This window comes from Lontra canadensis, unplaced genomic scaffold (assembly GCF_010015895.1).
Source record: "Lontra canadensis isolate GAN:19392208 unplaced genomic scaffold, GSC_riverotter_1.0 scaffold59, whole genome shotgun sequence".
Lineage (NCBI taxonomy): Eukaryota > Metazoa > Chordata > Mammalia > Carnivora > Mustelidae > Lontra > Lontra canadensis.
Window position 1 is genome coordinate 5,852,218 of NW_022631053.1, and position 15,720 is coordinate 5,867,937.

General features: G+C 37.2%; 1 pseudogene; it reads right to left on the reverse strand.

The window, feature by feature from the left end:
• Nucleotides 1–14,107: 14,107 nt before the first annotated feature.
• On the reverse strand, nucleotides 14,108–15,043 carry LOC116878811 (annotated as a pseudogene).
• Nucleotides 15,044–15,720: the final 677 nt, after the last annotated feature.

Below are 15,720 nucleotides of genomic sequence, written 5' to 3' on the forward strand. Positions count from 1 at the left end.
TTAGAGAGGATATTCCCTAGAAATAAAAATAAGCATAAACCTCAAACCTCTGTTGACTACACTCAATTACCAGAAGAGGGGGCTTGAACATAACTAACTTATATTTCTTGTTTTTCCTCATTGACTTTTTTTAATATCCTTTCTTCCCAGACTGATATTCTGCTTCAATTCTGAATAGGCCAATCTCAGTATGATATTATCCTATAGTTGATATTCTATCTCAGAGATCACTGAAGGAATTCACAAATTCATTCAGACCTTAACCATGACTAATTTAGTCAGTTTCTTTCAATAGAAACTGCTTAGCAATATTACCTGTAATTTGCATATTTTAGAGAACTATCTATAATGGATGTTGCAAAACTTGTAATTTCTCCTCTATCACTGTTTCTTTCTTTCTTTTTTTAAAAAAATTAACACACAATGTATAATTTGCTTCAGGGGTACAGGTCTGTGAATCATCAGTCTTAAACAATTCACAATACACAACTCACCATAGCACATACCCTCCCCAATGTCCATCACCCAGTCACCCTATCCTTACCCTCCCTGCTCCAGCAGCCCTCAGTTTGTTTTCTGAGATTAAGAGTCTCCCGTGGTTTGTCTCCCTCCCCGGTCCCATCTTGTTTCATTTTTCCCTTCCTTCCCTCCATGAACCCCCGCCCTGCCTCTCAAATTCCTCATATCAGAGAGATATGATAACTGTCTTTCTCAGATTGACTTATTTCACTTAGCATAATACCCTCTAGTTCCATCCACGTTGTTGCAAATGACAAGATTTCATTTTTTGATGGCCTCATTATATATATATTATATATAATATATATTTTATATATATTTTTTAATTTATTTTCAGCATAACAGTATTCATTGTTTTTGCACCACACCCAGTGCTCCATGCAATCCGTGCCCTCTCTAATACCCACCACCTGGTTCCCCCAACCTCCCACCCCCCACCCCTTCAAACCCCTCAGATTGTTTTTCAGAGTCCATATTATATATATTTTTATTTTTAATATATTTTTATTTTATATATATATTTCCCCCACATCTTCTTTACCATTCATCTGTTAATGGACATCTAGTTTCTTTCCATAATTTGGCTATTGTGGTTATTGCTGCTATAAACATTGGGGTGCACATTCCCCTTCAGATCACTACATTTGCATCTTTAGGGTAAATACCCAGTAGTGTGATTACTGAGTCAAAAAGTAGTTCTATTTTCAACTTTTTGAGGAACCTCCCTACTGCTTTCCGGAGTGGCTGCACCAGCTTGCATTCCCAGTGTAGGAGGGTTTCCCTTTCTCTGCATCCTCACCAACACCTGTTATTTCCTGACTGGTTAATTTTAGCCATTCTGACTGGTGTGAGGTGGTATCTCACTGTGGTTTTGATTTGTAGTTCCCTGATGCTGAGTGATGTTGAGCAATTTTTCATGTATTTATTGGCCATTTGGATGTCTCCTTTGCAGAAATGTCTGTTCACGTCTTCTGCCCATTTCTTGATTGGATTATTTGTTTTGTTTTGTTTTGTTTTTGGGTCTTGAGTTTGTAAGTTCTTTATAGATTTTTATAGATTTTGGATACTAGCTCTATCTGATATGTCATTGTGAATGTCTTCTCCCATTCTGTCAGTTGTCTTTTGGTTTTGTTGACTGTTTCCTTTGTTGTGCAAAAGCTTTTTATCTTGATGAAGTCCCAATATTTCATTTTTGCCCTTGTTTCCCTTACCTTTGGCAATGTTTCTAGGAAGAAGTTGCCACAGGTGAGGTGAAAGAGGTTGCTGCCTGTGTTCTCCTCAATGATTTTGATGAAGTCCTATTTCACAATGAGGTCTTTCATTCATTTTGAGTCTATTTTTGTGTGTGGAGTAAGGAAATGGTCCAGTTTCATTCTTCTGCACGTGGCTCCCCAATTTTCCCAACACCATTTGTTGAAGAGACTGTCTTTCTTCCACTGGACATTCTTTCCTGCTTTGTTGAAGATTAGTTGACCATTATCACTCAGTTTCTTACTCCCATTTAAAACCTTACTAAATTGCTCAATGACATTATTTTGTCTTCCTTTAGCTTTTTTGCAATCTATTTCACATATATTGTCAATTTCATCTTTGGGGCAAGACTGAAACATGTTATCAGAATCTTAGTGTATGTGTGCTTGTATGTATACAAGTGTCTTTGTATACATATGGTGTATGGTGGAGGGTGGAGTAAAATGAATGAGCACAGAGCTTGCTGAATCCATTTTACAGAAGAGAAAATTGAGTATCAGAGGTAATGTTACTTGTCCAAATTGCCAATGTGAATAGTCAGTATTTAGTTGCACTATATAGGACTCTAAGAGGTGTCTCTATCATACCGTGTCTTCCAAAGAAGACTTGGCAGTGAATGTATAATTCACTGTATAATGAATGTATAATTATAATTGCCCATAGTTAAACAGTTGTATATACCATGTTGTCTTCTTCTCAGTGCCTAGCATATCATATACAATGGTTTAACTATTTTATAAATACTTGTTTTTTTTTTCTCTGATTTTGTCACTCCTGTCTAGTATTCAGGGATTCTGTTTAGCCTTTCCCTAGGGCTATATACTTAGATTGTGCCTCTTGAAACATCTTGCTTGGCTTTGTAATGCCACAAAAACTCTAGCCTGTCCCCTTGTGCTCAGATGTGCCTTGTATTCTTGAGTTTTGTCATGATATTAGAGTCTGACCTTGATGTTGTCCAAAGGGCTCACAGGAAGTTTAATCCTGTGGAGCAGCCACCTTCCCAGCGCTTGTCCTTTTTGATTATTTCCCCACTATTAATATTGAATATTTAAATACTTTATAGGCTATGGGATTTTCTTCAATTCAATTTCCATCTCAGTTCTGCTCTAGACTTATATGCAGCATAGATGGCAACTTAAATTTAACAGGGAAGGAGAACAAACTGTTGAAAAAAATAAGTTTCAATGACCCCTCTTATCTCTGGTTTTGCAAGTCCTGTTGAAGAAAACAATTTTTTGTTCTCTACATTAGTAAATAAAACAAAATTAAAAAGTAAATTGAGACTGCTTTCTTTAAGAATATGAACATTTCTGTGTTTGGGATTTTCTGTATGAATTAGGCTTCTAATTGCTTCATTTCTTTCACATTTACTCTTTATCTACATTGTGAGCACTTACTCATCCAGAAGGATCACAGTGCCTTCAGTTCACATTGAAGTTCATGAGATACAGCCTAGATTTAGAATAGGTGGAGAAGGGACATCCTAGATCCTCACAGAGAAAATAGAGGTCAATGCAGAAGTTAGAAGTTAGCTTGGCTTTCTAATTTCCATTAAAGAGTCAAAAATGAGCACTTATTTAACATGTCTTCAACCTTCAGTTCTGTCTGATCTGCTTTATAGATCACCATGATGTAGATTTTTGTGTTTTTTAAAAATATTTATTTACTTATTTGAGAGAGAGAGAAAGAGAGAGAGAGAGAGAGAGAGAGAGAGCATTGTGTGCAAGTGGGAGTGGGGGCGTGCAGAGCAAAAGGGAAGAGAGAAGCAGACTCCCTCCTGAGGTGGAGACCAATGTGGGCTTCAATTTCAGGACTCTGAGTTCATGACCTGAGCTGAAATCAAGAGTCAGATACCCAAATGACTGAACCACGCAGGCCTCCTGATTTTTTTTTTAAAGAGTCATCTCATTTTATCATTGGATATTTATTCCACTGGAATGACTGTGTTTAAACATAGAGTGGCACTTCTGATCAGTCACAATATTAATCCCTTTAGATCTAATAATGATAACAGTGATGATATTGAAAAGATACTGCTTAATCCCAGCACTTTACGTATATTAACCTAGTTCTTTCTTGCAAGAGACACATGATACATCCTTTTTCTTTCTTTTAAACAGATGAGGACCTGAGGCAGACAGCATTTAAGAACTCTGCCCAAGAGGTGCCTGGGTGGCTCAGTGGGTTAAGCCTCTGCCTTCAGCTCAGGTCATGATCTCAGGGTCCTGGGATCGAGCCCCACATTGGGCTCTCTGCTCAGCAGGGAGCCTGCTTCCCCTGCTCTCTCTGCCTGCTGCTCTGCCTACTTGTGATCTCTCTCCCTCTGTCAAATAAATAAATTAATTAAAAAAAATAAAGAAGGTCAAATAGGCACCAAGTAGAGAACTTATAATTTGAGAACTTATAATTTGAGTTCAGGTAGTTTGGTAATGTACCTTAATCACATCCTTTCCAAAGGGAGGAGTAATTAGGAAACCTCCCTTGACAAAGAAAACAAACATAGGTTTCTTAACACTTTGTCAATTTCAAATGTATTTAATTTTAAAATGTTAGTTAACTTCACAAATGCTGGGATGGATGGATTAATAAGAAAAGGAAGAGTGAGAGAGAGATTAAGTATTTCCTCTATTTACTGACCAAAGGTAGAAAAGTTTGTATACTCAGAAGCATTATAAATCTGCTAAGAACCTAGGAGTCCCTGAACTGTAAGAAGGGCTGAAAGTAGGAGGGCATGGAAAAGGAGCATGAGCAAATTTTTTTCCTAAATATTTCTTGACTTCTGCCCTTTTTTCTGTGTGCTTCAGCACCTGCATCAGTGTGACCCATTTGGGAGATTGAGGGAGTCATTAATAGCAAAAAAATTAACATTCTGTTGCACATGTAAGTGGATCCTTGAAAAGGATAAAACATAAACCATCTTCTCTGATAATGTATTCTGCCCAATATTCCTGACTGTTACAGTCCCAGTTGGTTTACTCTAATTTCATACTCTTAGGGCATAGGCAATGCAGAGTTTATACCAGAATGTATGAAGTCCCCATTCCCATTGCCCAGTATCAGTCATCAACACCAGAGAGTTTTTCCCAAGTAGCTGCTCAGAGTAGGTGAACACAGAGACCTCAATGTGTGGAGAATATGAATTTGCTTAGATTTGGGGGCTCAGTCTCAAGCAAATAAAAAGTCTTAGGGTGAAAAGACACACATCAGAGTGCCAGAAAGAGAAGGTATATGAAGAGAGGAAAAAAATTTATCAGGTGAGAGAGAGAGAAACTCCAGAGTTGTCCTTGAGAGATTACCGAGCTCTGGGCTTTTGTGGCTCAAGAGATTTCCTGCCACTCTGATTTTTACCTCAGGCCATGAGATCTCTATGTTCATGAGGACTGATTACAGGAACTTCAGATTATTAATTGTTTTCTAAGGGAAGTTACAGTAAGTTTATGAAAATTATTTACCTAAAGCTAGGTACTCTCAAAGGCTGAAGCTTCAAGGCGCAAATCCTCCGAGCTTTAGCTTGGTCCTGCCTTTTTCTCCTACTGGCTGTACAAAGACTCTCAAATCCTCCACAAAAGGTGTGGAGGGTTTCTTTCTGGTAGTCTTAAGTCCAACTCCTTGGGCGTCTGTTCCTTTTTTTTTTTTTTTTCTTTTCTTCGTTTTCTTTCCGACTCTAGATACTGTTGTACTAAGAGAATCCATGAAGTGAGTGATTCCTAGATATAACACTTTAGGGCAAGTGTAGATTAAGCAGTCAGTAATTGACCAGCAGAGCCTGGCACCCCAGGAGACCAAAGACCCAATGTCTTTTATTCTCTGGAGTCATAACTTGAGGCCCAACTTTAGACTCACACAAAAAGCAAACAAATTTTTAAAAGCTCAGGGGATTCTATTTAGTGTGGGCTTTTGGAACTTCTATGTTGAAGCTTTAACTTTGATGAAAACTCTCAGGTGTTTAATGAGTTTGAAAGGAGGCAAAGTAGGTGGCAACATCCTTTGTGTGCTCAGTCTCAGTATGTCGCATTTGGGAAAACAAAGGAAAGCTGCACATTGATCTCAGGTTATTTTTCTTTGCTTTCATGATTTGAATTCATAAATATCTCTCAGATGAATATTTTAGTGATCATTTGGGTCAACAATAAGGGAGGTTTTCAGGGAAATGGCTGAAGGCAGGTCACAAAAGCCAAGGAAGAGATGGTGAAAGACTGAGCAATCAGTATGACAAATGCAGCAGTTTGATTCTGAATGATTAGCAATACCAAATACCCATTGGATTTTAGACTTATGGTGTATTGTTGTCTGTAAGGAACAGTGGGAGCATTGGCCAGATTGAAGAAGATTGAGATGTGCATTAATGGTAACACCTGGCATGTTTTCAAAGTTTAAGAAGTAAATGAGACCAGAATAAAAAAAAATAATGAAGGTTTATTAATTACATACCAAATTCCAGGTATTGTCCCACACATTTTAGGCATGATAACTAATTCTTCAGAACAGCTGTATGAGCTGGAATGTTAATTTCCTTCATTTATCCCAGATGAGGAAAGTGAGGCATGGTAGAATATCTGGTCTCAGTTTATAAAGCTATTAAGTGGTGGAATCAGGATTAAAATTTATATCATAAGACCTTAACTGCTTTTCATCATTATGTTAACTAGCTTCAAATGGGGTAATTGAGTTTAAGGTTTGTGATATATATATTCTCATAGACAGAAAAGGAGCTGTAGGTACAAAATGAAGAGAGGGGAGACTCAGAAAGCAAAATCTAGTGTTCTGTTAGAAAGCTGTGCCCATCTCTGGAGAATGACATTAAGGTAAGCAAGCAGGACACACACCACATCAAGACCTGTTCCTGAATTCAAAGGATAATAAACAGCTAGATGGGTGTTTCTTTTTTCTTTTCTGGTTTGTAGATATCTAGATTTGGACATACCTGGGATTTATACAACTAATCACTAAAATCAATTGAGTGATTTTTCAAAGACATTTGAAAGTAATATTAATGTAAAGTTGTAAGCATAGCCTGTTTTTGATAACAAAATCAGACAATAATAACATATGAAAGGAAGTTTATAAACTTTTAAAGGAAATTCATGAACACAAAATTTTCATGTGTCTTAGCCATTTGTATGTCTTCTTTGAAGAAGCATCTATTCACGTCTTCTGCCTATTCTTTCACTTGTGGAACATAAGGAATAGAATGGGGGCATTAGGAGATGGAAGGCCGGGAGGAAATTGGAGGGGAAGATGAACCATGAAAGACTATGGATTCTGAGAAACAAACTGAGGGTTTTAGGGGGAGGGGAGTGGGGGGATGGGTTAGCCCTGTGATGGATATTAAGGAAGACACATATTGCATGGAGCACTGGGTGTTATATGCGAACAATGAATCTTGACACACTACATCAAAAACTAATGACATCCTGTATGGTGACTAACATAATTTTAAAAATCCACAAAATTTAAGGTGATGTATAACTTCTCAGATGATAGGAATAGGGAGGAAATCAAAGGTAAATTTAATTATGAATAAGTTTAAGTTTATAGGTTGGGGGGCATGGTTTTTTAAAATTTTTTATTTCTTTTCAGTGTAACAGTATTCATTGTTTTTTTTTTAATCATTTTTTAATTTATTTTCAACATAACAGTATTCATTGTTTTTGTACCACACCCAGTGCTCCATGCAATCCATGCCGTCTCTAATACCCACCACCTGGTTCCCCCGACCTCCCACCCCCCCGCCCCTTCAAAACCCTCAGATTGTTTTTCAGAGTCCATAGTCTCTCATGGGGGGCATGGTTTTTAATACCTCAATAAATAAATGAACAACCTAACAAAAACAAAAATGAAATGAAGTAGTATATGTGTGCACTGATTATGACAGTGCATTATGAACAAGGAATTAAGAATAATTCAATCCTATGCTTCTGATTTCTTAAATCAGGGGGAAAAAAGGCAAGAGAGAAAAAAAGAAGAAACACATAGAAAAAAGCAGGGAGAAAGGGGGAAAACTCTTTCGAACAATTTCTACATAAATGAAAATTTCAATTGTAGGGGAATTGTTAAATAAACAATGGCCTTTTTTTCTTTGTAAAATAAAATAGAGACTAAAATATTTTTGGAAATGGAAAATGTTCAATTTATGTTAGGTAAAATGACAAAAACAAAATTGCTTATAAATTATAATTATGGCTATGTATAAGAATGTACCATAAAGACATTTTTCATAGAAGTTTGGACTGAGATATACCTAAACGTTAATAGTGGTCTTCACTGCATAGTAGAACCATTTACCTGTATTTTAATAATTTATAATTTAAAAATATTTAAAGAAAAAATGTTAGTATTTTACATGAGGCATTCTTTATGATTTCAACATAGTCAAAGTGAAGTGAAAAATAATTTAAGCTACATAGCTGTGTCCATGGAGTATTTTCAGTCTTGTTGTCTTTAATATGAAGAAAAGTAAATATTGACTTGCTTCAGAAATCCATGTATTGCAAAAATATATGCAAATATGAGAAAAATACCTAAAAGTAGTTGAGCCCTCATAAATTGTAACTTTAACCAATCAAATACTAAGAATTTAATATTTGATAAATACACCTTTTAAAATGCTTTTAAGTGAGAAAAACAGGTTGGCTGAAAACATTTGAAATTTCCAAAGTAGAAAACAGACCTAAAATAGGGCAAAATACATATGTATATTTGGGGGTAAACACCTAGTAGCGTAATTGTGGGGTTGCAGGGTAACTTTATTTTTCACTCCTTAAGAAACCTCCATACTGTTTTCCAGAGTGGTTGTACCAGCTTTCATTCCCACCAACAGTGTAAGATGGTTCCCCTTTCTCTGCATCCCCGCCAACATCTGTTGCTTCCTGTCTTGCTAATTATAGCCATTCTGACTGGTTGAGGTACTATGTCATTTTGGTTTTGATTTGCATTTCCCTGATGCCAAGTGATGTGGAGCATTTTTTCATGTGTCTGTTGGCCATTTGTATGTCTTCTTTGGAGAAATATCTGTTCATGTCTTCTGCTCATTTCTTGATCCAAAGGGGCACATGCACCCCAATATTCATAGCAGCAATGTCCACAATAGCCAAACTATGGAAAGAGCCCAGATGTCCATCAACAGAAGAATTGATAAAGAAAGCATACACACACACACACACACACACACACAAAGGAATATTACTCAGCCATTAGAAAGGATGAAATCTTACCACTTCTTTCGATGTGGATGGAACTGGAGGGTCTTAAGCTGAATGAAATAAGTCAATCAGAGGAAGACAATTATATGGTTTCTCTCATATATCTCACAGAGGATCATAGGGGAAGGGAAGGAAAACTGAATGAGAAGAGAGGGACACAAACCATGAGAAACTCCTAACTATAGGAGACAAACTGAGGTTTGCTGGAGGGGAGGTGGGTGGTTGGTTGGGCATTAAGAAGGGCATGTAATGTGATGAGCACTGGGTATCGTAAGCAACTGATGAGTAACTGAACTCTACATCTGAAACTAATGATGTAATATATGTTGGCTAACTAAATTTAGATTAAAAAAGAAAAAAATAAAATCTAAGATAAATTAAATGATAAAAAACAAAATAAAATAGGGTAAAATATTGAAAGAGCTGGAATAGGTCTATCTTACATGAAATTCTGAAATTAAATAACAATAGATATTCAGCAAATGTTTTGTTAGTGCTGGTGATTATTAGGCAAAATTGTTTCAGCCAAATTTCCCTTAGTAAACAAATAAAAAATAAAGAATAAAACCTTAGGTGAATTTGCTGGATGAGTGTAAGAGCCAGGAGAGGCCTGCAGAGGGCACTGCCTTGGTGGGAAGAGAAGCACTGTAAAGTGTGTAAGACAGGTACAAAAAAGTAAGAGAAAGCCTTAAACAACCTCTTTCAGAAGGCTGTCTGGTAATTTCTAAAGTTCCCAGAGTTTGAAGAAAAACTCACAGGCCTCTACAGCCCCAAATTACAATATTTTGCCTTGGAGTAGAGTTGCAGAAATCACATCTGTCCTTTGCCTACATGTCTATATATTTACTGGGGGCAGTGAATGCGAGAGATCCACCCTTTAAGCTAAGCAACTGATCGCTCTGCAGGGCATGTACAGACCAAGGTTTCCAAGGCCTGGAAAACTTCTTTTCTTGACCCAGGATTGTCACATTTACAAACCCTACATTCACCCTTATGTCCTTTATTTTACATTATTTGGGCTAGAAGACTGCATAGGACATCTCCCAGATTCTTTTGCTAATAGGCTTTTGGTTACATTTAGTCAGTTGGAAGAAGTGGTCTGTTTAAGTGTATGAATAAGAATAAGAAGGACAAGGAGAAAAAGAAGAGGAGGGGGAGGAAGAGGAGGCAGGGGAGGCAGTGGTGGGGACACTGCATCCCCATTCTGATTATTGCAGGAGTAGTGCAGCACTTTTTCAGCAGTCGTGGCAGCACTGCGATTCCTCTCCTCAGTGGTCCTGTGCCTGGTGCCCCAGCAGCACAGCAGCCAATGTAGAATTATCGGCTTCAGCCTAGAGTTGTAATAACTTCTTCATTCTTTTTTGCTTCTCTAAGATCCCCTTCATCCTTCTTCCTTTTGGCCACTGAGTCATTCCAACAACTTAGTACTAAAAATACCTTCAAGGTTAAAGAACATTCTACTAAAGAATGAATGGGTCAACAAAGAAATTAAAGAAGAATTAAAAAAATGCATGGAAGCAAATGAAAATGAAAACATGATAGTTCAGAACCTCTGGGATGTAGCAAAGATGGTCTTAAGAGGGAAGTGTATGGCAATACAGGCCTTTCTCAAGAAACAAGAAAAGTCTCAAATATACAATTCTAACTTTAAACCTAAAGGAGATAGAAAAAGAACAGACAATAAAGCAGGAGAAGAGATTTAATAAAGATTAGAGCAGAAATCAATGATATAAAATTAAACAAAACCAAAATCAAACCAAACCAAAACAACAAACCAGTAGAACAGATGAACAAAACTAGGAGGTGGTTCTTTGAAAGAATTAATAAGATTGATAAACCCCTAGCCAAACTTATAAAAAAAAAAAGAGAAGGGACCCAAATAAATAATATCATGAATGAAATACAATTAAAAGAAAGTATTATGAGCAAATATATGCCATCAAATTAAGCAATCTGGAAGAATGTATGTATTCCTAGAAATTTATAAACTACCAAAACTGGAAGAGGAAGAAATAGAAAACCTGAACAGACCCATACCAGGAAGGAAATTGAAGCAGTAATCAAAAATTCCCCAAATATGGGGCACCTGGGTGGCTCAGTGGGGTAAAGCCTCTGCCTTTGGCTCAGGTCATGATCTCAGGGTCCTGGGATCAGGCCCCACATTGGGCTTTCTGCTCGGCGGGGAGCCTGCTTCCTCCTTTCTCTCTACCTGCCTCTCTGCCTACTTGTGATCTCTGTCTGTCAAATAAATAAATAAAACCTTTAAAAAAATCCTCCAAATAATAGGAGTCCAGGGCTGGATGGCTTCCCAGAGGAATCCTACCAAACATTTAAAGAAAAATTAATACCTATTCTCCTGAAACTGTTTCAAAAACTAGACAAGGAAGGAATACTTCAAACTCTTTCTGTGAGGCCAGCAATACCTTGATCCCAAAACCAGACAAAGACCCCACTAAAAAGGTGAATTACAGACCAATATCCCTGATGAACATGGATGCAAAAATTCTCACTAAGATACTAGCTAATTGGATCCAACAATTCATTAAAAGATTATTCACCATGACCAAATGGGATTTATTCCTTTGCTGCTAAGGAATAGCTTCATAAATCAAGCAATGTGAATCACCACATTAATAAAAGGAAGGATAAGAACCATATGATCTTTTCAATAGGTGCAGAAAAAACATTTGACAGAATGCAACACACTTGATAAAAACTGTCTGCTATATTGGCATAGAGAGAACATACCTTAATATCATAAAAACTATCTACAAAAAGCTCACAGCTAATATCACCCTCAATGGGAAAAACTGAGAACTTTTCCCCTATGGTTAGGAATACAACATGGATGTCAACTATCATCACCTTTGTTTAATATAGTACTGGAAGTCCGAGGCTCAGTAATCAGACAATAAAAAGAAATAAAAAGGATCCAAATCAGCAAAGAAGAAGTCAAACTTTCACTCTTTACAGGTCACATGAACTGATACAAGAATTCAGCAAAGTCACAGGTTATAAAATCAATACACAGAAGTTAGTGGCATTTCTATATACTAATAATGAAGTAGCAGAAAGAGAAATCAAGGAACAGATCCCATCTACAACTGCACCAAAACCCATAAGATACCTAGGAATAAACCTAACCAAAGAAGTAAAGGATCCATACTCTGAAAACCATAGAATACTTATGAAAGAAATTAAGGAAGACAAAAAATGGAAAAACACCCCATGCTCATGGATTGGGAAAAAAAATATTGTTGAAATGCTATGCTAGCTAAAGCAATCTACACATTCAATATAATACTTATCAAAATACTATCAGTATTTCTCACAGAGCTGGAACAAATAATCCTAAAATTTGTATGGAACCAGAAAAGACCCCTAATAGCCAAAGGTATGTTGAAAAAGAAAACCAGAGCTGAAGGTATCACAATTTCAGACTTCAAGCTGTATTACAAAGTTGTAATCATTAAGACAATATAGTATTGACACAAAAACAGACAGCTAAATCAATGGAACAGAATAGAGAGCCCAGAAATGGATGCTCAACAATATGGTCAACTAACCTTTGACACTACTAGGTATTTATCCAAAAGATACAAACATAGTGATTTGAAGGGGTATGTACACCTCAGTGTTTATAGAAACAATGTACCAATAGTCAGAATATGGAAAGAGACCAGATATCCATTGACGGAGGAATGGATAAAGAACTGGTATATATATATCACACACATATATGGAATATTACTCAGCCTTCAAACACATGTATATGTAATGAAATATTACTCAGCCATCAAAAGAATGAAATCTTGCCATTTGTTACCATGTGGATGGAACTAGAGAGGTTTATGCTGAAAGTGGAATAAGTCAGTCAGAGAAAGACAATTGACATATGACTTCACTCATATGTGGAATTTAAGAAGCAAAACAGATGAACATGGGGTAAAGGAAGCAAAAATAAAATAAGACAAAAATAGAGAGGGAGGCAAACCATAAGAGACTCAACTATAGGAAACAAACTAAGGGTTACTGGAGAGGAGGTGGGTGGGGGGATTGGTTAACTGGGTGATGGGCATTAAGGAGGGCACTTGAATTAATGAGCACTGGGTGTTGTATGCAACTAATGAATTGCTGAATTCTACCTCTGAAAATAATAATACACTATATCTTAATTAAATTGAATTAAAATGAAGTATAATTCTACCTTCATTTAAGATATTGTAGATAAGTACAGTGTCTGTGTGGCTTTGTAGTTGTATTCCTAGGATTTCTAGGATGCTTAACAAGTGGTTTTATAGATGTCTAGGATACTTTGGTAGATGGTTTATGCAGCTTTTCTGATTAGTCTTCTCTATGACCATCCTTTCCCCCTACCCTCAGGAAATTCCTACCTAGGATTCTCCCTACTCCATGAACTTCTTTTCTAAACCCCATCACTTTCTGCTAGACTTAAGTCTTCTGAGCCATCAGTAAAACCTAGAAGGGGAAAGAAGCAGGGCTGCTATACTACCCTAGAATGAATGAAATTCTCTTACTATTTGCTCCATAGCAGATAATGCTTCACAAGGCTTGTGGAAGATGTCTTCTTGTCTGGACTTTAGCCCAACAAACTGACTTCCTTTCTCAGACACCTTCAGCTGCATCTGCCTTGCCACTAGGACCCTCTTCAATCAGAGCTCATCTTAAACTCACCTTCCATTCACCCTTCCACAAGTTTCAAGTCTGTATCTTTCTTCCTTTAGAGATCCTGGCTTTTTACCTTGTAGCAAAACTTTATCCCCAGTTTAATACCCATAGGAATCCATGTAAGAATTCAGGACACAAATAATTTTCCCCACGCTAAGCACATTGTTAATGTTTTACAAATAAAAAGAATAATCTATGTCTATAACCAAAGTACTTGAATTGAAATAGTTATCTGATGCATGTTTTCTGCCTCTAAGAAAGATAAAATATGAATGAAAGCAAGAAAATGCCTTACTATTTTTTTGTGGATTTCCAAATAAAGGAGGCTTTAAAAGATGTTTTGTCATATCTGACATGAGCAAACAAAAATTTTCCTTAATGCCTATTATTTGGATATTTTGCTACAATTCTTCCCTGCTTTCCAATCATTCTCTGCTTGTTCTCTGCTACCTGAGATGTTGTAAACTTTTCTGAAACATGTTTTTCAGAGCTGTTTTTACTTCCTTGTTCTTTAGGCTATAGACAAGGGGATTCACTAGGAGAGTGACCACACTGTACTACATGGAAAAAACCAACTCCCATGGGGAGCCTGAGGTCGGCATGAGATAGCGAAGAAAACCTGAGCCATAAAACAAGCTTATTGTAGTGAGGTGGGAGGAGCAGGTGGAGAAGGCCTTACTTCTGCCTGAGGTAGAGCTGATGCTCAGAATGGTGGCAACAATACGTGTGTAAGAGAAGAAGACCAGAAGGAAGGTCCCAAAAGCATGCAGGAGGGCAGAGAAGAGCAGGACTGCAAAGTTAACAGAGCTATTGGAACAGGAGAGAGGTAACAGAGATGGAATCTCACAAATGAAGTTGTAGATGACTTGAGTCTCACAGAAGTCCAAATTCCAAGCTAGGAGGGTATTGATGAGAGCATCCAAAAAGGCCAGACCCCAAGATCCCCATACCAGTCCCGCACACAGCTCATTGCTCATTATCTGACCATAGAGTAGAGGGTAGCAAATGGCAGCATAGCGGTCATATGCCATCACTCCAAGGAGGCAGAGCTCTGTTCCCCCAGAGGCAAGCACAAAGAAAGCCTGGGTCAAACAGTCCTCCACTGAGATGGTTTTCTTCTCAGACAGGAGGTTCTCTAGCATCCTGGGCACAGTGACTGAAGAATAACAGAGATCCAGGAAGGAGAGGTGATTCAAGAAGAAGTACATGGGCGTGTGAAGGTGAGAATTGGCCCTGATAACCAAGATCATCAACAGGTTCCCTGACAGAGTCAGGAGGTAAATTACTAGGAAAAGCACAAAGACTAGGGCCTGGGTATCATGATCAGCAGGCAGTCCAAGAAGGAGGAACTCAGTGATGGTGCTGTGATTTCCCAAGGCCATTTAAAGATGATAATACTTTGGGAGAAAACAGAAAGAGAAACAATGTATCAACCACTTCATCTGGCAACCCAAAATTTCTACTTATTTCTATGTATATACACTTTTTTTTCCATCTCTCATTGTTGCTACAGTTGTTTAATATATCTCATGGAGTCCCTTGAAGCATACCCTTCCCTCTTCTGTCAGCTGTATAAGCCCTGAACCTTCTATCCTCTTTCAGTTTGTTGCTCTTTTCTTACCAACTCCTCTAGAGAAATTTATGTAATTCTTCAGATCTGACCATTGAACAATTTTTATCCCTTCAAACTAGGCCACTGATTTTTTTCTATGACATTCTGGTCAAGAATTCATTTTCTGCAGAAGATACTATAATCCTTCCGGTTCTCCTCAGTCTGTCTTTCACTTTCCATTAAAGACTTTGTAAGAGTTCATTATGAATTATTTATGTACATTTGTCTTATTGTTTTCCTCTTTATTATCTTCCATAAATTTGGAAAATGTGATCTTAGATATCTCTAAGATATTTTGAAAGTTGTGTGTGTGTGTGTGTGTGAGTGTGTGTGATGCAGAGCAGAGGTAAGGGAGGAAACTATGAAATATTTTTTAAAGTTAAAAAAGTAGAGCTAAGAAATAATAAAGGTAAAACAAAACTAAGTTGTTCATCAAAAGAAACCATT